The 22,337-nt window shown below is 47.4% G+C and overlaps 1 protein-coding gene across 3 annotated transcripts in view; it reads right to left on the minus strand.

The window, feature by feature from the left end:
• The window catches only part of LOC129764572 (GTP-binding protein Di-Ras2), a 343,955-nt gene that overhangs the window by 180,059 nt on the left and 141,559 nt on the right, over window positions 1-22,337 (minus strand). The gene's annotated exons all lie outside the window — the stretch shown is intronic.

Genomic DNA, 22,337 nt, shown 5'->3' on the forward strand with positions numbered 1-22,337 from the left:
TTTCGCAGTCCGTGTTGCAGTGCTTCCATACAACAAAGAATTCTACCACTTCGCGCTTCCGGAGGAACGACCCTCTGTATGCATTTCATCGTGATAACACTTCCACTTTCCCAGGCGGACGACAATTCTCGACTGCCGGTTGAGTAGTCGCAAGACATGTCCGTAAATACGGTTATATTGCGCAATTATGTTATTAAAGCATAACTGATCAATGGTGTTTTAACCACCGATAACGGAAGGGGATTTTTTCGCGAGCCAACGTCAAACAAAAGTTATTCGTGCAATTACCTAATAAATTTGTCGGAAAGATCTGGTTTCGCGCTGGTATCTTGCCGTGACATCATCCGGAGACGATTTACCAGAACTGTCAACTCATTGCACTTGATGACACCGCCACAGCAAAGTAATGCTGGCGATTCAATTAGTCGAAACTTTCTCCAGGTACTCGTTCGAGAAGATATTCCACAAGAATTTCACCTGAAATGCTTCTTGCATTATTAAGCTCTTCATAGTTCAGTCATGCGATGAACGATAAACTCGAGGGGGACCGAAATTCCGCACTAAACTAACGCTCGAAATTTTGTTCGATAGTTAATCGCAAGCACGGTACCACACGGCACTTGCCTTGAGTCGAGGCTGCGACCGGTGGATATACACCGAATGATAATACTGCGGAACGCGTTTTCTAAGCGAGTGTCTTGTCCCAGATTTCATGCACGATCTGGAAGTAGATTGAATGGTTATTAAAATGTGGTGTGCTCTGCGAAAACGGGCGAGGTATGAAAATATTCACAACCAAGTGCAGAGAAAATTAACCAATTCTCCGTCGAGGATGAGCTGCGGGATGCTCAAACAGGATGAAGTTTGACTTTCGTCCGAAGAAGTTTTGATTCGATGAGGAAGAGCGTTATCCACTATTAAATGTTTATGTGTTGGCGGAAGAGATTGCACCTCTTCATTAGAGATAATTGCGAATGGCATAGGGTATTACCGGGCTGCCATGTGAACTAGATATTAGTTTCGTGAGATGTGCTAATCGAGACTTGTTATCTTGTTGTTGATTAGCGTTTTCAATAATATATGTTGTGGAACATACCCCGATTCTGACCTGGAAACAAACACGAATACACATGCTTTCAAACAACTCCATTTCAATTAGAACACGATATTTTTGATCCTCTTAATTGTGTGGCCGGTAATCTCCCTTTCAATTAGATGAAACAACGAAAAACCTCTGGCTGCTTAAAAATGGATGTCCAGATCTTCAATGACAACAACAGTAGCAGTACAAGGCTCAAATAGTTACTCAAGCTCGAATCTGGCAAGTACTCTCCAGCTGCCCCTGAAAAAACGAAATTCTAGAGGCAGCGCTTCTCCTATCGGCATGATTTAGGTTACGTATCATAGGGGAGCAATTGTCTCCAGTTTCCTAACGATGAACAAACGCTGAACGATGATGGTCGTTGGCGGAATAATTCTCTGGTGCCAACACCAACCGAATCTGCAAGTTGAAGATAACGAAGCACTGTTCCGGAATCGCTTGTCAATTCAGGGGGTTTTTGCAATCTTTTTGAACAAATGATTATTGCAATTTTATTACTGTTATTAATCCTTATAATATTCGAGCCTGTGTTAAAGATCATATGATTGATTGTGTTATATGTTTTTATTGGTTCAGTTTTTTTTAGTGGATTGTTTGAATAGCTGTTTTTATGCAGATGGGCGGCGAATTAATAATATTTCAGATATACATTTCGTAGAATTATACAGTAACAAACATTTCAATATACACCATTTCATTTTATTGCGCCTTCAGAGTGCATCATTCAGAATTAGAGTAGTCTAAAACCTTGTTGATTTTGCCGAATGTACCGAATTTTTATTTTTGAACTGCATGACCGATTTCTTCATTTCATTTCAAACTCTCTACTCTCTACTCTTTACTCTCTTTACTCTCTCTACTCTCTATCTACTCTCTACTCTCTACTCTCTACTCTCTACTCCTTATTCTCTCTATTCTCTATTCTGTACTCTCTGCTCTCTCTACTCTCTACTCTCTATTCTCTACTCTCTCTACTCTCTACTCTCTATTCTCTCTACACTCTCTACTCTCTACTCTCTACTCTCTACTCTCTTTTTTTTTTTATAGAGGTGAGGAACGCTCTTCCAGCCTTATCTGGGAAGGGATAACCCAGACGTCGAGTGGGGATCGCACCCACAAAAACCAAGCCCTCTACTCGTAGCCTCATTCCCCCCGGGACCACATCTAGGCGACTACTTCAGGGGGCGGCTGTGCTCATGCACTTCACGAGTTTTCAACGCAAGCTAGCGTTGATCCTTCCCTTTTTCTCTATATTCTTATTCACCATTCGTTGCTCTCCACTGCGCTTATGACCATTTTGCAGGCATCCATTTACCCGTCGAGACGTGCACCGATTAGGAAGCGTCCTCCAACTTAACGCGCGCCCCGTCACAGTCACCCTCGCAGGATTTCTCTTCCCAACGGAGCGCCGATTAGGTAGTGCCCTCCAATATGACGCGCACTCCGTCACAGCTACTCTCGTGGGGTATGCACCAGTTTGTCGATGGCTTCCTCCATAATGCTCGCTCCTTCGAAATGTTCGCAGTGTTCCTCCATCCAGGCCACGATAAGGCGTTGACAGGCAGGCATTTTTCTGTTCTTCGCGACAGTATCCGTTTACCTGTCGAGACGTGCACCGATTAGGAAGCGCCCTCCAACTTGACGCGCGCCCCGTCACAGCCACCCTCGCAGGATTTTGCTTCCCAACGGAGCGCCGATTAGGTAGTGCCCTCCAACATAACGCGCACTCCGTCACAGCAACTCTCGTGAGGCACAAACCGATTTGGTGACGTCTTCCTAGGCGCTCGCTTCGTCGAAGTCCTCGCAGTATTCTTCTTTACAATCCACCATGAGGCATTGCCAGCAATTTGTCAATCCTTCTTGCCAGATTCCGCTTACCCGTCGAGACGTGTACCGATTAGGAATTGCCCTCCAACTTGACGTGCAACCCGTCACAGCCACCCTCGCGGGATTTCTCACCTGTCGAGACGTGAACCGATTAGGAAGCGCCCTCCAACGTAACACGCGCCCCGTCACAGTCACCCTCGCAGGATTTCTCTTCCCAGCGGAGCGCCGATTAGATAGTGCCCTCCAACATAACGCGCACTCCGTCACGGCCGCTCTCGTGGGGTACTCCGGTGCTTCAGATCTCACTGTGGTTCATCTTTTATAGTCAGGCGTTATCCGCACGCTGGTCGGCCCTCCACTTCCGCTGTAGCTCGGACATGATGTGGACGATTGCACTGTTAACTGCGTTCCAGGTGCCCTCGTCACGACACATTTCCTCTACGATGTTCCCAGCGTGAAGGGTAGGCAGCCCCTCGCGCCTTGTGGTGAATCTTGGACATACAAATACGACGTGTTCCGGTGTTTCCTCCACATCTCCACACTCCGGACAAAGAGGCGATCTTGCATGTCCAAACCGGTGCAGATACTGCCTGAAGCAGCCATGCCCAGACAGAAACTGTGTTAGGTGAAAATTCACCTCTCCATGTTTCCTGTTTTCCCAGCCCATTAGTGTCGGTATGAGCCTGTGCGTCCATCTGCCGTTTTGAGCCGCACTCCACTCTTGCTGCCACCTAGCCATCGACTCTGCCCTCATTAGCTTCCGGATTCCTCTGGTTCCCCTCCTCATATAGCACTCGCTGTCTTCCGCCAAGATGATGTTGATAGGGACTAGCCTAGCTATGACGCAGACCGCTTCTGTTGATATGGTTCTGTACGCACTCGCGACTCGCATCGCCATGAGGCGGTACGTACTATTCAGCCTTCTCGTGTTCCGTTGAGTTTCTAACGCCGCGATCCAGGCTGGACCCCCGTATCGTAATGTCGATGAGGAGACACTAGCCAAAAGGTGCCTCTTGCTGCTGCTTGGGCCAAAGTTGTTGGGCATGATTCGTGTCAGTGCATTGATTGTCTTCGTTGCTTTTTTACAAGCGTAGTCGACGTGACTGTTGAAGTTCAGTCGATCATCGATCTGCACCCCCAGGTATTTCAAATCTCGCTTCGAAGTTATCAAGTGCTCTCCGATGGTGATTTCTGCACGTTGCACCGCCCTGCGGTTGCTGACAATCAGCATTTCCGTCTTGTGGTGGGCTATCTGCAGTTTCACACTTTGCATCCACCTTCCGATCATGTCTATCGATTCGGTCGCGAGCATTTCGACCCGTTCCAAGGATTCTCCGGTCACGAGAATAACAATGTCATCCGCGAAGCCAATGATCTCCACACCTCTGGGCAGATTCAGTTTTAGTACGCCATCGTACATGCTGTTCCAGAGCGATGGACCCAGGATAGAGCCCTGCGGAACTCCAGCCGTAGTTTTAATCTGCGCCTGGCCCGTGTTTGTCTCGTACACCAGCACACGGTTCTCGAAGTAGCTTCTCAGTATTCTACACAGGTATTCAGGGACTCTCATCGTGTGGAGCGCAGTCGCGATGGCTTCCCAGCTGGCACTATTGAACGCGTTCTTAACGTCGATCGTTATCACTGCGCAGTATCGATTTCCTCTGAGCTTCTGTTTGGATGCTCTGTTTGCTCTTTCGACCACTATGCGAATGGCATCTACCGTGGATCTCCCTTTCCGAAATCCGAATTGACTATCGGACAGTCCACGAACTCCCTCCGTGCATTCCGTCAGCCTATTGAGGATGATTCTCTCCAAAAGTTTCCCCAGAGTGTCCAACAGGCATATGGGTCTATACGATGCTGGATCACCCGGCGTCTTTCCTGGTTTGGGCAGTAGTACTAGCTTTTGTACCTTCCATCGATCCGGAAAGTAGCATTCGTCTAGACACTTCTGCATTGCTGTCCTGAACATATCAGGGAATGCTAGGACTGCCGCTTTTAAGGCTATATTGGGGATTCCATCTGGGCCAGGCGTTTTCTTCGTTTTGAGGCGTTTCATAGCTGCAACTAGCTCGTCGTTCGATACCTCCCTGCGTTCGATGTTATCCTCATCCTCCCCATATGGCGTGGGTGGCCAGGTCGTTGGGTCGTGCTGCGGAAATAACCCTTCCACGATAGTTTTTAATTTTTCGGGACACATTTCGGAAGGTGTCGTTGGGCCCCTGAGCTTCGCCATCACCACTCGGTAAGCATTGCCCCATGGATTGACGTCCACGTCCCGACATAACTCCCTGAAGCAATTAGATTTGCTCCGCTTAATCGCCCGTTTAAGAGTGGATCTAGCCTCTCTAAATTCCACTCTCCGCTCTTCTCTGGTGTCTATGCTTGACCGTTGGAAGCGTCTTCTGGCGTTGAGGCACTTGGCCCGAAGCACGCCAAGTGTCTCACTCCACCAGTAGGCTGGAGGTCGCTTATACCTGGGTTCCCTTTTTCTTGGCATTGTTATATCGCATGCTTTGGCTAGCGTTTCCGTCAGTTCATCTGCGTTCATGTTCAAGACGCCACTCTCCACGCGTAGTGCTTCGATGAAAAGATCCTTGTCAAAGATTTTTGTCTTCCACCTGCGTGGGCATGTCCTAGTTATCCGTACTGCCACGGAGTGTCGTTGGCCAATGGTATAACGAATGGCTTGATGATCACTGTGTGTGTATCCTTCGCATACCCTCCATCTCATTTTTGTCATTAACGACGGACTGCAGAAAGTCAAGTCGATGATGGACTCTCGGCCATCTCGACGGAAGGTACTAGTGGTACCCTCGTTGCACAGGGTAACATCCAGCTTGGCCAGAGCTTCTAGTAAGCAAGTCCCTCTCGCGTTGGTGCATCTGCTTCCCCAATCTACTGCCCAGGCATTAAAATCCCCTCCTATAACGACTGGTTTTCGTTCGGCGAGCTCCTCGGTGAGGACATCCAGCATATAGTGGAACTGGTCCATCGTCCATCTGGGAGGTGCGTAGCAACTGCAGATGAAAATTCCGTTGATCTTTGTGATCACGAAACCCTCGCGAGTCCTCGAGACTACCTCCTGAATGGGATATCGGCCCATAGCCTGGATGGCGGCCATTCCCACTTTATCCGTCACCCAATTACCGTTACCGGGGGGAATGCGATACGGCTCCGCGATAATTGCGACATCACATTTTGTTTCTGTCGTTGACTGCCACAACAGTTGCTGTGCGGTGTCACAATGGTTGAGATTTATTTGGATTATCTCCATCACTGTTCGCTTGCCCTCGCCTGTTTGTACACAGGGCAATTAAAGCCTCCCGTCGTATGGTCATTACTGTCCTCGCAGAGCATACACCTTGGCTTTCCCTTGCAGTCGCTGGCAAAGTGTCCCTCTATTCCACATTTCCTGCACAGTTTGGATCTATCTGGCCCCAAGCAGCCTTTCGCCAGATGGCCGAAGTTTAAACACTTGAAACATCGCTCCAATTGCTTTGGGACAGGCGGAACAATTCTAAAACGACCCACAGCCCAGCAGACGTTTATACTCTCTAGCTTCAGCAACTTGTTCGCTGCGTCCGTTGGAAGACGAATAGTTGCGGTCTGCGTCCCGCGATACGCATTTCTTAATCGGATTTTCATCGGAACTTTGCCCACGATGTTTTCCTCCTCCAACTTCTGACGCAGGTCCATCTCGGTAGTGAACAGACTGAGGTTCCTGCATTCAATCGATGACTCGGAGGATAAGGCCCTTACGTTCGCTCCGTCGCCGAGAGCCCTTTCGACAAGATCCTTAAATGCAGAGCTCCTGATTTCTGGGTCTCTCTTCAGCTCGAACAGCATTTCGCCATTCTGGGTGCGCCTAGACTTCACCACGCTCTCCTCCAGTTTCTTGAGGCCAGGGTCCTCTCGCATTTTTTTGAAGAGGTCAGCATATGATACGTCGCCCTTGGCTTCGACGATGAGTGCATCGCCTTTGCCTCTCGCCCGCCGAGGATTAGGCTTCTTGTCATTTGGCCCCTGTTTCTTTTCATCCTCTTTCTTCTTTTTTTTCACCGTTTTCTCTTTTCTCTCCCTCTCTTCTTGCTCGTTCACTAATTTTTTCTTGTTTCTTCTCGTGACCGTGCTCCAGTCCTTTCTTTTGCTATCGGTGCCGCTCTGGTCGTCGCTGTCACCCAGCTCTTCGCTGTCGCCCTGGGCGGCACTATCGCCTTGATCGTCGTTGTCGTGGTCGTCCTTGCGTTTTTTGAGCATTTCTTCTTCTGATGGTGAATCTTTTTTTCTTTTTCCCGAACGGTTTCGAGGAATCTTTGGCGTCACCTGTCCAGCTGCAGCTTTTTGCAACGCTTCTGCGAGTGTTTTCTCGGCAGTTTTCGTCCTTTCGACGAGTCCATCGTGCTCCTTCATAGCTCGTCCCAAGAGAGATCTTATACCCGACACCCTGGTCTTGATCTCTTTATGCACGTTGGGTTTGTCCTGCACGAATGTGTCTAGTTCTTTGACCCTTATCATGATCGTGTTCAGTATGCTTTCTCCAGTCAACCCTCCTTCCTGGGTTAAACTACCGCTGGACTTTGGCAGGAACAGGGGATTGATCCCTCGACTTTGCTGGGTCTCGGGTATTCCTCCATTACTGCCACTAGGACCTGGTGGTACCACTTGTTTCAGTATTGGCGATCGCAGCAGCTTTTTACTACCAGCAAACGCGTTGGCTTGGTCTCCTGTATCCATCATACTGTTTCTTCGTTCTTCGTTTGTTTTGTTAGTTGTCTCCATTTTGGTTGGGTCCCAACTCCGGGCCGCTATCTCCGCTCGTTGTACATAGTCGCCTTTTTGTGATCCCATGGTTATCTATGCAAGCAGTGAGGCCATGCAGGGGTTGACACGGTCCTTCATGGGGACCGTGTTCAGAGCCGGATCAGCGCAAGTCAGGAATGTGACATCTGATGCCTAGTACCTAGTGCCTGAGCCTAGACGAGCATCGAACGTACCCGAAGACTAGCCAAGTTGTTACCGGGACGGGGGCAATCGCAATATTACCCCACCCGCCGTTTCAAGAAGGTATCACCCTTCCTTACTCAGGGAGCAGAATAGCACGACTGTCAGCCTTTAGTGTCGCATGTTGTCCGTTTCCATGTCATATCCGTTTCCATGTCATACCAGTGTGTCGTAATCAGGATCTTACTGGCGTCGATCCTGATGTGCTCGGCACTCCTCTCGCTGCTCCTGTACACGGTATTTCCCCCGTGCATTCTCAATAGGCTTTACCGCGCCCTTACTCGCGTTGTCACCCGATTAGTCGCCTTCTACGAAAGGGACGGGGACCTCGACCCGAAGTACTCTCTACTCTCTACTCTCTACTCTCTACTCTCTACTCTCTACTCTCTACTCTCTACTCTCTACTCTCTCTACTATCTGCAGTTTCACACTTTGCATCCACCTTCCGATCATGTCTATCGACTCGATCGCGAGCATTTCGACCCGTTCCAAAGATTCCCCTGTCACGAGAATAACGATGTCGTCCGCGAAGCCAATGGTATCCACACCTCTGGGCAGATTCAGTTTTAGTACGCCATCGTACATACTGTTCCAGAGCGATGGACCCAGGATAGAGCCCTGTGGAACTCCAGCCGTAGTTTTAATCTGCGCCTGGTCCGTGTTTGTCTCGTACACCAGCACACGGTTCTCGAAGTAGCTTCTCAGTATTCTACACAGGTAGTCTGGGACTCTCATCGTGTGGAGCGCAGTCGCGATGGCCTCCCAGCTGACACTATTGAACGCGTTCGCGTCGTAATCAGGATCTTACTGGCGTCGATCCTGATGTGCTCGGCACTCCTCTCGCTGCTCCTGTACACGGTATTTCCCCCGTGCATTCTCAATAGGCTTTACCGCGCCCTTACTCGCGTTGTCACCCGATTAGTCGCCTTCTACGAAAGGGACGGGGACCTCGACCCGAAGTACTCTCTACTCTCTACTCTCTACTCTCTACTCTCTACTCTCTACTCTCTACTCTCTACTCTCTACTCTCTACTCTCTACTCTCTACTCTCTCTACTATCTCTACTCTGTCTACTCTTCACTCTCTACTCTCTCTACTCTCTACTCTCTACTCTATCTACTCTCTCTCTACTCTTTACTCTCGTACTCTCTCTATTTCCTACTCTGTACTCTCTACTCTACTCTCTCTATTCTTTACTCTCTCTATTCTCTACTCTCTCTACTTTCTACTCTCTCTACTCTCTACTCTCTATTCTGTACTCTCTTTATTCTCTCTACTCTCTCTACTCTCTACTCTCTACTCTTTCTACTCTCTCTACTCTCTCTATTCTCTCTATTCTCTACTCTGTACTCTCTCTCTCTCTAATTTGTACTCTCTTTACTTTCTCTACCCTCTACTCTCTACTCTCTACTCTCTTTACTCTCTCTACTCTCTATCTACTCTCTACTCTCTACTCCTTATTCTCTCTATTTTCTATTCTGTACTCTCTGCTCTCTCTACTCTCTACTCTCTACTCTCTACTCTCTACTCTCTACTCTCTACTCTCTACTCTCTACTCTCTACTCTCTACTCTCTACTCTCTACTCTCTACTCTCTACTCTCTACTCTCTTTTTTTTTATAGAAGTGAGGAACGCTCTACCAGCCTTATCTGGGAAGGGTTAACCTAGACGTCGAGTGGGGATCGCACCCACAAAAACCAAGCCCTCTACTCGTTGCCTTATTCCCCCTGGGACCACATCTAGGCGACTACTTCAGGGGGTGGCTGTGCTCCTTCCCTTCCCTTTTTCTCAATATTTTTTCCTCTCTATTCGCTTTTCAGTTCGTTGCGCTTACGTCCTCTTCGCTGGCATCCGCTTACCCGTCAAGACGTGTACCGATTAGAAATTGCCCTCCACTTGACGCGTCACAGTCACCCTCGCGAGGTTTCTCACCTGTCGAGACGTGAACCGATTAGGAAGCGCCCTCCAACTTGACGCGCGCCCCGTCACAGTCACCCTCGCAGGATTTCTCTTCCCAGCGGAGCGCCGATTAGGTAGTGCCCTCCAACATGACGCGCACTCCGTCACAGCTACTCTCGTGGGGTATGCACCATTTTGATCATGGCTTCATCCTTGATGCACGATGTGTTCCGGTGTTTCCTCCACATCTCCACACTCCGGACAAAGAGGCGATCTTGCGTGTCCGAACCGGTGCAGATACTGCCTGAAGCAGCCATGACCAGACAAAAACTGCGTTAGATGGAAATTTACTTCTTCGTGTTTCCTGTTCACCCAGCCCATTAGTGTCGGTATGAGCCTGTGCGTCCATCTGCCGTTTTGCGCCGCACTCCACTCTTGCTGCCACCTAGCCATCGACTCCGCCCTCATTAGCTTCCGGATTCCTCTGGTTCCCCTCCTCCTACAGCACTCGCTGTCCTCCGCCAAGATGATGTCTATGGGTACCAACCTGGCTATGACGTAGACCGCTTCTGTTGACACGGTTCTGTACGCACTCGCGACTCGCATCGCCATGAGCCGATACGTACTATTCAGCCTCCTCGTGTTCCGCTGAGTTTCCAACGCCGCGATCCAGGCTGGACCACCGTATCGTAGTGTCGATGAGGAGGCACTAGCCAAGAGGTGCCTCTTGCTGCTGCTTGGGCCAAAATTGTTGGGCATGATTCGTGTCAGTGCATTGATTGTCTTCGTTGCTTTTTTACAAGCGTAGTCGACGTGACTGTTGAAGTTCAGTCGATCATCGATCTGCACCCCCAGGTATTTTAGGTCTCGCTTCGAGGTTATCGAGTGCTCTCCAATTGTGATTTCTGCACGTTGCACCGCCCTGCGGTTGCTGACAATCAGCATTTCCGTCTTGTGGTGGGCTATCTGCAGTTTCACACTTTGCATCCACCTTCCGATCATGTCTATCGACTCGATCGCGAGCATTTCGACCCGTTCCAAAGATTCCCCTGTCACGAGAATAACGATGTCGTCCGCGAAGCCAATGGTATCCACACCTCTGGGCAGATTCAGTTTTAGTACGCCATCGTACATACTGTTCCAGAGCGATGGACCCAGGATAGAGCCCTGTGGAACTCCAGCCGTAGTTTTAATCTGCGCCTGGTCCGTGTTTGTCTCGTACACCAGCACACGGTTCTCGAAGTAGCTTCTCAGTATTCTACACAGGTAGTCTGGGACTCTCATCGTGTGGAGCGCAGTCGCGATGGCCTCCCAGCTGACACTATTGAACGCGTTCTTAACGTCGATCGATATCACTGCGCAGTATCGATTTCCTCTGAGCTTCTGTTTGGATGCTCTGTTTGCTCTTTCGACCACTATGCGAATGGCATCTACCGTGGATCTCCCTTTCCGAAATCCGAATTGGCTATCGGACAGTCCACGAACTCCCTCCGTGCATTCCGTCAGCCTATTGAGGATGATTCTCTCCAAAAGTTTTCCCAAAGTGTCCAACAGGCATATGGGTCTATACGATGCTGGATCACCCGGCGTTTTTTCTGGTTTGGGCAGTAGTACTAGCTTTTGTACCTTCCATCGATCCGGAAAGTAGCATTCGTCTAGACACTTCTGCATTGCTGTCCTGAACATATTAGGGAATGCTAGGACTGCCGCTTTTAAGGCTATATTGGGGATTCCATCTGGGCCAGGCGTTTTCTTCGTTTTGAGACGTTTCATAGCTGCAACTAGCTCGTCGTTCGATACCTCCCTGCGTTCGACGTTATCCTCATCCTCCCCATATGGCGTGGGTGGCCAGGTCGTTGGGTCGTGCTGCGGAAATAACCCTTCCACGATAGTTTTTAATTTTTCGGGACAAATTTCGGAAGGTGTCGTTGGGCCCCTGAGCTTCGCCATCACCACTCGGTAGGCATTGCACCATGGATTAACGTCCACGTCCCGACATAACTCCCTGAAGCAAATCTAGCCTCTCTGAATTCCACTCTCCGCTCTTCTCTGGTATCTATGCTTGACCGTTGGAAGCGTCTTCTGGCGCTAAGCCAGTTGTCCCGAAGCACGCCAAGTGTCTCACTCCACCAGTAGGCTGGAGGTCGCTTATACCTGGGTTCCCTTCTTCTTGGCATTGTTATATCGCATGCTTTGGTTAGCGTTTCCGTCAGTTCATCCGCGTTCATGTTCGAGACGCCGCTCTCCACGCGTCCTTGTCGAAGGTTTTTGTCTTCCACCTGCGTGGGCATGTCCTAGTTATCCGTACTGCCACAGAGTTCCGTTGGCCAATGGTATAACGGATGGCTTGATGATCACTGTGGGTGTATCCTTCGCATACCCTCCATCTCATTTTTGTCATTAACGACGGACTGCAGAAAGTCAAGTCGATGATGGACTCTCGGCCATTTCGACGGAAGGTCTCTACTTTCTACTCTCTACTCTCTACTCTCTACTCTCTACTCTCTACTCTCTACTCTCTACTCTCTACTCTCTACTCTCTACTCTCTACTCTCTACTCTCTACTCTCTACTCTCTACTCTCTACTCTCTACTCTCTACTCTCTACTCTCTACTCTCTACTCTCTACTCTCTACTCTCTACTCTCTACTCTCTACTCTCTACTCTCTACTCTCTACTCTCTACTCTCTACTCTCTACTCTCTACTCTCTACTCTCTACTCTCTACTCTCTACTCTCTACTCTCTACTCTCTACTCTCTACTCTCTACTCTCTACTCTCTACTCTCTACTCTCTACACTCTACTCTCTACTCTCTACTCTCTACTCTCTACTCTCTACTCTCTACTCTCTTCTCTCTACTCTCTACTCTCTACTCTCTACTCTCTACTCTCTACTCTCTACTCTCTGCTCTCTACTCTCAACTCTTTACTATCTCTACTCTCTACTCTCTTTACTCTCTACTCTCTCTACTCTCTCTACTCTCTCTACTCTCTCTATTCTCTACTTTCTCTACTCTCTACTCTCTCTACGCTCTACTTTCTCTACTCTCAACTTTCGCTACTCTCTTCTCTCTACTTTCTCTACTCTCTAGTCTCTACTCTCTACTCGCTACTCTCTACTCTAAAATACGCACAAAGACATACACGCACATGCACGCACCGTGGAGTTGCCGGCCTAGAATAGCACTTCAGGTCTTGGTCCCTGTCCCTGTCGTATGAGGCGACTAATCGGGTGACAACGCGAGTAAGGGCGCGGTAAAGCCTATTGGAGATTGCACGGGGGAAATACCGTGTACAGGAGCCACGAAAGGAGTGCCAAGCACATCAGGATTGACGCCAGTAAGATCCTGATTACGACATACTGGTTACGACATAGAAAACGGACACGATACGGAAACGATTTCAACACGACGCTAAAGGCTGACAGTCGTACTATCCTGTTCCCTGAGTAAGGAAGGGTGACACCGTCCTGAAATGGCGTTTGGGCTAATAGTGCGGTTGCCCCCGTCCCGGTAATAACTTGGCAAGTCTTCGGGTACGTTCGATGCTCGTCTAGGCCCAGGCACTAGGTACTAGGCGTCAGATGTCACATTCCTGACTTGCGCTGATCTGGCTCTGAACACGGTCCCCATGAAGGACCGTGTCAACCCCTGCATGGCCTCACTGCTTGCATAGATAACCATGGGATCACTGGTAGCGACTATGTACAACGAGCGGAGATAGCGTCCCGAAGTTGGGACCCAGAAAAATATGAATAGTTGCAATAACACACCAACAAACGATGGAGAGGAGAATGTGTTCGCGAGAAGCGGACGAATGCTGAGGTCACCTGTCACTCGAGTAGCCACAACGAGTACAAGCAACACAAAACCACAAGAAGTGTTTGCTGCCCAAGCATTCCAAGGAGATCTTGGCTCCGTACAGAGCCAGTTGTTTACGCTGACCTCAAGCGCATCCCAAGAAGGGCAACTTGGGAGGCTCAGCATCACGGACGTTAGGAAAAAGGTCAACGAACTTTACGAGTTCGTAAAGGACAAAAACAATGTCCACTTAAAAATAAAACATCTGGTGACGAGCATCAGATCGGTCGTCATGGTTGCTGAACGCGAGCATAAGGAGCTGCAGATGAGAGCAGAGGGTGCTGAAAAGGCTCTGCTCGAGGCGAATGAGAAACCCGTCGAGATACTTGAGACGCCGAAGGGTCCTCTGAACACACGATCGGACAAGAGAAGGAGGGACACCCCAGGAGAAGAAGAAGAGCTGAAAAAGGCCAAGAACGATCTGAGTAACGCGAAAGGAGGTGAAAGCAGTGAATGGCGTACTGTCGATAACCAGGCAGAAAAACGCAAAAAACAGAAGGAGAAGAAGAAAAAAGTTGAGCAGGAAAAGAAGAAACTCGGACCTCGAGTGGAGCGAATCAAGGGCGATGCTTTGATCGTTGAAGTGTCAGCAGGAGTATCGTATGCAGCTATCCTTCGGAAAGTGAGAGACGATCCGGAGTTGCAGACACTGGGCGAGAACGTCGTGAAAACTAGGCGCACGCAGAAAGGCGAGATGCTCTTCGAGCTTAAAAAAGATCCAGCGGTTAAGAGCTCTGCTTTCAAACAACTCATTGAGAAGTCACCAGGGGAGGAGGCGAAGGTGAGAGCTCTCTCTCAGGAATCAACCATCGAGTGCCGGTATCTGGACGAGATCACGACTGTTGAGGAATTGAGAACTGCGTTACAGTCACAATGTGACCTTGGCGATGTGCCAATGACAATCCGGCTGAGAAAGGCATACGGTGGGACACAAACGGCCTCGATACGGCTCTCGAAACAAGCTGCGAATAAACTGGTGGAGAAGGCTAAAATAAAAGTGGGGTGGTCCGTGTGCCCGATGAAAGCTCCCCCTCGTATGGCCAAGCAAATGGAGAGATGCTTTCAATGCATGGGCTTCGGTCACCAGGCGAAAAACTGCGGTGGTCCTGACAGATCGAAATTGTGCAGGAAGTGCGGGACGGAAGGTCACGTTGCTAGAGACTGCACAAAGCAACCGAGGTGCATGTTGTGCAAGGAGGAGGACGGAAACGACCACGTCACAGGTAGCTTCAAATGTCCGGCGTACAAAAAGGCGATTGCGGGTTCGCAGTAATGGAGGTTTGTTGTGGCAATTGTTGTGGCAGTCAACAGCTGAGCAATTGTTGTGGCAGTCAACAACTGAAACTAAATGCGAAGTTGCAATGATCGCAGAACCGTACCGAGTTCCTCGCGATAACGGAAAATGGGTGGTGGATAAAGCAGGGATGGCTGCAATACTAGTGATGGGAAGGTTCCCCATCCAATAAGTGGTGGAAAGCTCACAGGAAGGTTTCGTGATCGTCAAAATCAACGGAATCTTCATGTGTAGTTGCTATGCACCCCCAAGATGGTCAGCGGAGCAGTTTCACGAGATGTTGGACGTACTCACGGATAAGGTCAGCGGCCGCAAACCAGTCATCATCGGAGGAGACTTCAACGCCTGGGCTGAGGAGTGGGGAAGCAGATGCACCAACGCCAGGGGGTACAGCCTACTAGAAGCCTTCGCAAAACTAGACGTCACACTTCTGAACGAAGGCACTAGCAGCACCTTTCGAAGGGACGGCCGCGAATCCATCATCGATGTAACTTTCTGCAGTCCATCACTGGCGGCTAATACGAAGTGGAGAGTGTCGGAGGGATACACACACAGCGACCACCAGGCAATCCTGTATAGTGTCGGCCAACGGAATCCCGCAGCGGTACGGAATACAAAAACCTTTGAGCGGAAGTGGAGGACAAAGGTTTTTGACAAGGAGCTTTTCGTCGAAGCACTACGCATAGACAGCAGAACTCTTAATCTGAGCGCCGACGGGCTGACAGGAACATTGGTGAGGGCATGCGATACAGCGATGCCGAGAAGACTGAACCCGACGAATGAACGACGTCCAGCCTACTGGTGGAACGAGACACTCAGCATCCTCCGCGCTAACTGTCTACGAGCCAGAAGAAGAGTCCAGAGGGCACGAACCGATGTAGAGAGAGAGGAGCACCGCGCGTCTTTCCGAGCGACCAGAGCCGCCTTGAAACGAGATATACGTAGGAGCAAATCGAACTGCTATAGGGAGCTGTGTCGAGACGTCGACGCAAATCCTTGGGGTGAAGCATATCGAATCGTGATGGCGAAATTCCGTAGTTCAACGACTCCCATGGAATTATGTCCGAAAAAACTCGAGGTCATTGTGAATGGACTCTTTCCGCAGCACGACCCACCGACGTGGCCACCCACACTGTACGGTGAGGACGAAGCAGAGAACGCACAAGTCACCAACGAAGAACTCATCGCGGTGGCAAAAGGTCTAAAGTTGAAAAAAGCACCCGGTCCCGACGGAATCCCCAATGTGGCCCTGAAATCGGCGATCCTTGCTTTCCTCGACATGTTCAGGGTGGTGCTACAGAAATGCCTGGATGACGGTCTCTTCCCTGCGGAATGGAAGATACAAAAGTTGGTGCTGCTCCCGAAACCAGGAAAGCCACCTGGAGATCCAGCGTCGTATAGGCCTATTTGTTTGTTGGATACTTTGGGAAAGCTCTTGGAAAGGGTTATTCTCAACAGACTGGTGAAATGCACGGAGGATGACCACGGATTGTCGAAAATGCAGTTCGGGTTCCGGAAAGGAAAGTCGACAGTGGACGCTATTCGGACAGTTATCGAGAAAGCTCAGGTCTCGCTTAAACAAAAACGAAGAGGCGACCGTTACTGCGCGGTGATTTTGATTGACGTGAAGAACGCCTTCAATAGTGCCAGCTGGGAGGCCATCGCCGAGGCGCTACACAGATTGAAGGTCCCTAGCTACCTGTACAGGATACTGAGGAGTTATTTCCAGAATCGGATCCTGGTATACAACACAGACAGGGGACAGATAGTGAAGAATATCTCGGCGGGAGTTCCACAAGGTTCCATCCTAGGTCCTACGCTTTGGAACACGATGTACGACGGTGTTCTAAGGCTGAAGCTACCCAGAGGTGTGGAGATCGTGGGCTTCGCGGACGACATCGTAACAACGGTAATCGGCGAGACGCTTCAGGAGGTGGAAATGTTGGCGACTGAGGCTGTAGACATGATCGGTAGTTGGATGGACAGCGTAAAGCTCCAGATGGCACATCACAAAACCGAGGTGCTGTTAGTGAGCAATCGTAAGGCAGTGCTGCGGGCAGAGGTATCGGTCGGAGGACATACCATCGTTTCGAAGCGGGCGGTGAAGTACCTCGGAGTCATGATCGACGACCGGCTGAACTTCAACCAGCACGTCGACTATGCATGTGGGAAGGCGTCAAAGGCCATCAACGTGGTGGCGAGGATCATGCCAAATAGCTTTGGCCCAAGCAGCAGCAAGAGGCGTCTCTTGGCAAGTGTATCTTCGTCGATACTGAGGTATGGTGGCCCTGCCTGGTTGGCGGCTCTGGAAACCCACCGAAATCGGAGGAAGCTGAACAGCACATTCCGACTCATGGCCATGCGAGTCGTAAGTGCTTATAGGACCATTTCGACAGAAGCTGTGTGTGTAATCGCCGGAATGATTCCCATCTGCATCACTCTGGCGGAAGATAGCGAGTGCTACAAGCGACGGGAAAGCAGAGGTATCCGGAAATTGATGAGAGCGGAGTCGTTGGACAAATGGCAGTATGAATGGGATACGGCAGAAAATGGTAGATGGACGTACAGGCTGATACCGGTACTTTCGACCTGGTTGAACAGGAAACACGGTGAAGTTAACTTTTACTTGACGCAGTTTCTGTCTGGGCATGGCTGTTTCAGGCAATATCTACAGGTAGACGGATGCCGATTTAATAACTACGACGGAGTGAGTGTCAAGGAGGGCGTCTTCAAACTGGTCTATACCCCACGAGAGCTGCTGTGATGGAGTGCGCGTCATGTTGGAGGGCACTACCTAATCGGCGCTCCGATGGGAAGAGAAATCCTGCGAGGGTGACTGTGACGGGGCGCGCGTCAAGTTGGAGGGCGCTTCCTAATCGGTGCACGTCTCGACAGGTAAACGGATACTGCCGCGGAGAACAGCAAAAGGCCTGCCTGACAACGCCTGATCGTGGCCTGCATGGAGGAACACCGCGAACATTTCGAAGGAACGAGCATCAAGGATGAAGCCACGATCAAAATGGTGAATACCCCACGAGAGTAGCTGTGACGGAGTGCGCGTCAGGATGGAGGGCACTGCCTAATCGGCGCTCCGTTGGGAAGAGAAATCCTGCGAGGGTGACTGTGACGGGGCGCGCGTCAAGTTGGAGGGCGCTTCCTAATCGGTTCACGTCTCGACAGGTGAGAAACCCCGCGAGGGTGGCTGTGACGGGTTGCGCGTCAAGTTGGAGGGCAATTCCTAATCGGTTCACGTCTCGACGGGTAAATTCAAAATGCCTGCGAAGAGGACATCAGCGCAGTGGAATTAATAACGAATGGAAAGAAAAAAATATTGAGAAAAAGGGAAGGACAACGCTAGTTAGCGTTGAAAACTCGAGAAGTGCATGAACACAGCCGCCCCCTGAAGTAGTCGCCTAGATGTGGTCCCAGGGGGAATAAGGCAACGAGTAGAGGGCTTGGTTTTTGTGGGTGCGATCCCCACTCGACGTCTGGGTTAACCCTTCCCAGGTAAGGCTGGTAGAGCGTTCCTCACCTCTTTAAAAAAAAAAAAAAAAAAAAACGCACATGCACGCACAAACGAACACAAGACACACATAGCCGCGCACACTCTCTCACACAAAAAAACACATCGCAGCTGCTGACTGCTCACTCTCTCACACTGTTTTGTTTACATCATCCAACAAAAACACAAACTTCACAAACGCACACACACACACACACAAACACATACACGCTCATGCACACGGAAACGAACACACGCACACACGCAGACTCGTAGGTCTCACACACATAACACATGCAAACGCACACACTCTCTTACACAAAAAAAACACATCACAGCTGCTCTCACACTGTTTTTGTTTACATCACCCAACCAAAACACACACTCCCACACACATACACGCACGCGCACACACAAACACATACGCGCACATGCACACGCTAACGAACACACGCAGTCGTGCACGGTCTCACACACATAACACATGCAAACGCGCACACTCTCTTACACAAAAAAAACACATCGCAACTGCTCACTCTCTCACTCTGTTTGTGTTTATGTCGAGAATACGACCATTTACGACCGTTTACAACTGTTCACGACGACCGCGTAGTGGACAAAAGTAATGGGAAGTAATGAAAAAAATAACAGCAAATCCAAATAAGCTCATCAACCAGCTTTCATTTAATTCCAAGAACGATCTAGTAGGACATTTCAATACAGAGATGATAAATCGGTCCAGCGACATAATCAGAGCAAGTTATCTACCGTTTTGTCTCATATTCCGAACAGTCTCAAATTCCGATCACTTCATTTTTAAATGTAAATTTACTACACTTTAAAATTATAAATAGTTGAATAATGAAAGCCCTGACATTCGTTGAGGTATAAGCTATATTTTAATATCATTTACAGGCATTAATTTAGCCTATAATTTAAAATATTAAACATTTGCAAAAAAGTGACAGTCAAAACCAAAGATAAAGTGCTTGCGTTAGCAAACTGCGTAATAAACAAGCATCGTTAATTTTTTAATTTTTGTAGTTCTTTCAATTTCTTTGTTTGCTTTTTTTCATGTCAAGTGCTAGAAAAGATGAGAATCTACAATAAATGGATGAAAAAATGATATTTTATGCAGGAATATTCAATAAAATTAGTATTAAAGTAGAGTTCGGAATTTGAATCAAGTTTCTATGCATGATTCAAATTTCGAACACTTCTTTTTAAATGTAAATTTACTAAACTTTAATGGTATAAATAATTGAATAATGAGAGCCTTGATATTCTATGGGTTATAGGTCTTATTTTAACATCATTTACAGGTATCGATACAGCCTATAATTCATAATAAATATTAAGCATTTGCAAAAAAGTTACAGTCAAGACCAATGATAAAATGTTTACGTTTGCAAATTCCGTAAAAGACAAGCACCATTATTTTTTCAGTTTTTGTAGTTTTTTCAACTATTTTGTTTGCTGTTTTAATGTAAAGTGCTAGAAAAGTAAGAATCTGCATTAAATGGATGAAAAAAAAAGATATTTTATGCAGAAATATTCATTAAAATTCGTATTGAAGTAGAGTTCGGAATTTGAATCGAGTTCCGACGTATAATTCAAATCCCGAACACATCATTTTTAAATGCGAATTTATTGAACTTTAATGTTATAAATAATTCCATAATAAAAACCCTAACATTCTTTGGTTTGTAGGCTTTATTTTAAAATTCGTTTACAGGTATAGATACTGCCTATAATTTATAATATTAAACATTTACAAAAAAAAGTGACTATCGAAAACCAGTGATAAAATGTTTGCATTAGCAAATTCCGTCGAAAACAAGCATCGTGAATTTTTCGATTTTTGTATTTGAATTGCTGTTTATATGTTCGTTCGGTAAGAATCTCGTTACGAATCTACTATAAATTGTTAAAAAAAAACTTTCAAGAAGAAATCTTTATTAAAATTAACGTTAAAGTAGTGTTCGTAATTTGAATCAAGTTTCGACACATGAATCAAATTCCGAAAGAAAATGTTTGAACAGTGTTTTCCGGCAAATACAACGATAGTTCACAAATTAGGGTACAAGGACAATCCAATTCTGGTGCAACAGTATAAAAAGAACATTTGTTAACAAATGTTTGCATGCTCTTTCCTTGCAAAACGCAGATCGCAGGTGCAAACCAACGAGAGTAAAATTGATTTTGTTAGCCAGGTCTTCAACTAAAACCACAATAACAAAACCGGTGTCCTGAAGTAACAGGACGAACTCGATTATTATATTACATTTTTATATAACACATCCAAAAATCAGAAATGGGTTCAGAAAAATAACATTTGTAGGATTGGTGGACGACAATCTTCTGAAAACATACTCAGCGCTGCCCTTGAGTTTAATTTTCATCAGCGCGCGTTCAAAGCAGACACGTATTCTTTCTTGATGCGAAGTGCACAAAATTCATGAACACGACAGCGCAAAATGTACCCGGCGCTAAATTCAGATACTAAACATCTCTTCTCACTTGTCGGTCCTTTGATTTTAAGAAACTTTAAACTTTGCAGTTCATTCGCCTCTATCTCACTTGTGTGATGCGCGTCTCATTATATATATACATATATATATTCACACACACATACACATCAAATTCTAGCACCCGCTTTGTCTTCGCTCGTTCTAAGCAAAGTATAAAAACAACAGCGCGTCTCCATACGAACCGTATACGCTTGTGTGAAGAAAAATATCTCAACAGAGAGGGCAATCCAGATTCAAGCGCGCAGTATAGAAATACGGTGCAAGCACAGCGCAACATTCAGCGTAAAACTCAGCGCAAAACTGGGCGCAAAATCGACGCTGACAACAAAACATTTTACCTGTATTTCGGAGCGTGCTCATTCGCAAGTGCATATGATGTGTGTACAAGGAGTGGGAGCTCAACTGGGTACAAAAATCTTCTTGCGCATCAGCACCGAGTTGCATTCTGAAGACTGGAGGACAAACATTGAATGTCCAAAAAGAATTAACGGTTTGCCCGCATTTTTCGCGCTTTGGTGCCTTTTTTCTCACGTTCTCACTATGCCTCACTTCTCGGCAATAGTCGAGTCATTTTTTCTTAAATATAATCAAACTAGGAAAAGGTTTCGAAATCAGCTCAGCAACGACACGATGAACGCATTTTCACGATCAAAAGATTTGATTAAACATCGTAGTGACAGCACGAAAATTTTATTGAATGATAGTATGCAATCTAAATCTAGAAATACTATGTGTGAGGTCGGAAATTTTGAGTGATTTTTGCCATGATGTAACTTCGTAAAAATTCAACGCATATCGATGGGATGTACATCATTACGAAGCTACATATTTTTATATTGGTGTGGGCAACAATTTCGGGAAGAAAACCGAATGAAAAATTGATTTTTCCCTGTTTTTTCAAAGATTTTCTGGAATAATACAATTTTTTCTAACCAACTCAATAGCAGATCCAATTACTCTTATCAACCAGCTTTCATTTGATTCCTAGAACGTTCTTGTCGGATCTTCCCATACATAGATATTATCAAACAAATACGAATAAAATATCAAACGAAAAAATCAAACAATAAAATATAAAAAAAAAATCAAACAAAAACGAGAAAAGGGTTTAGTTAAGCATTCAATGTACGAGGTTTTAAAGCGAGTAATGGCTTAAAATATCTCATAAAATAAGTTGTTGTCAGTTGTTGTTGTAGGGCAATGCGAAAATCGCCCAAATTTCGATCTGTCGAATATCAAAAGGTAAAGTGAGAAATGAAAAGATAATATAGAAGCGATAGACGGGAAATTAAAGATGAGAAATTTTACACAAATTATCC

The sequence above is a fragment of the Toxorhynchites rutilus genome, chromosome 2 (genome assembly GCF_029784135.1).
Source record: "Toxorhynchites rutilus septentrionalis strain SRP chromosome 2, ASM2978413v1, whole genome shotgun sequence".
Lineage (NCBI taxonomy): Eukaryota > Metazoa > Arthropoda > Insecta > Diptera > Culicidae > Toxorhynchites > Toxorhynchites rutilus.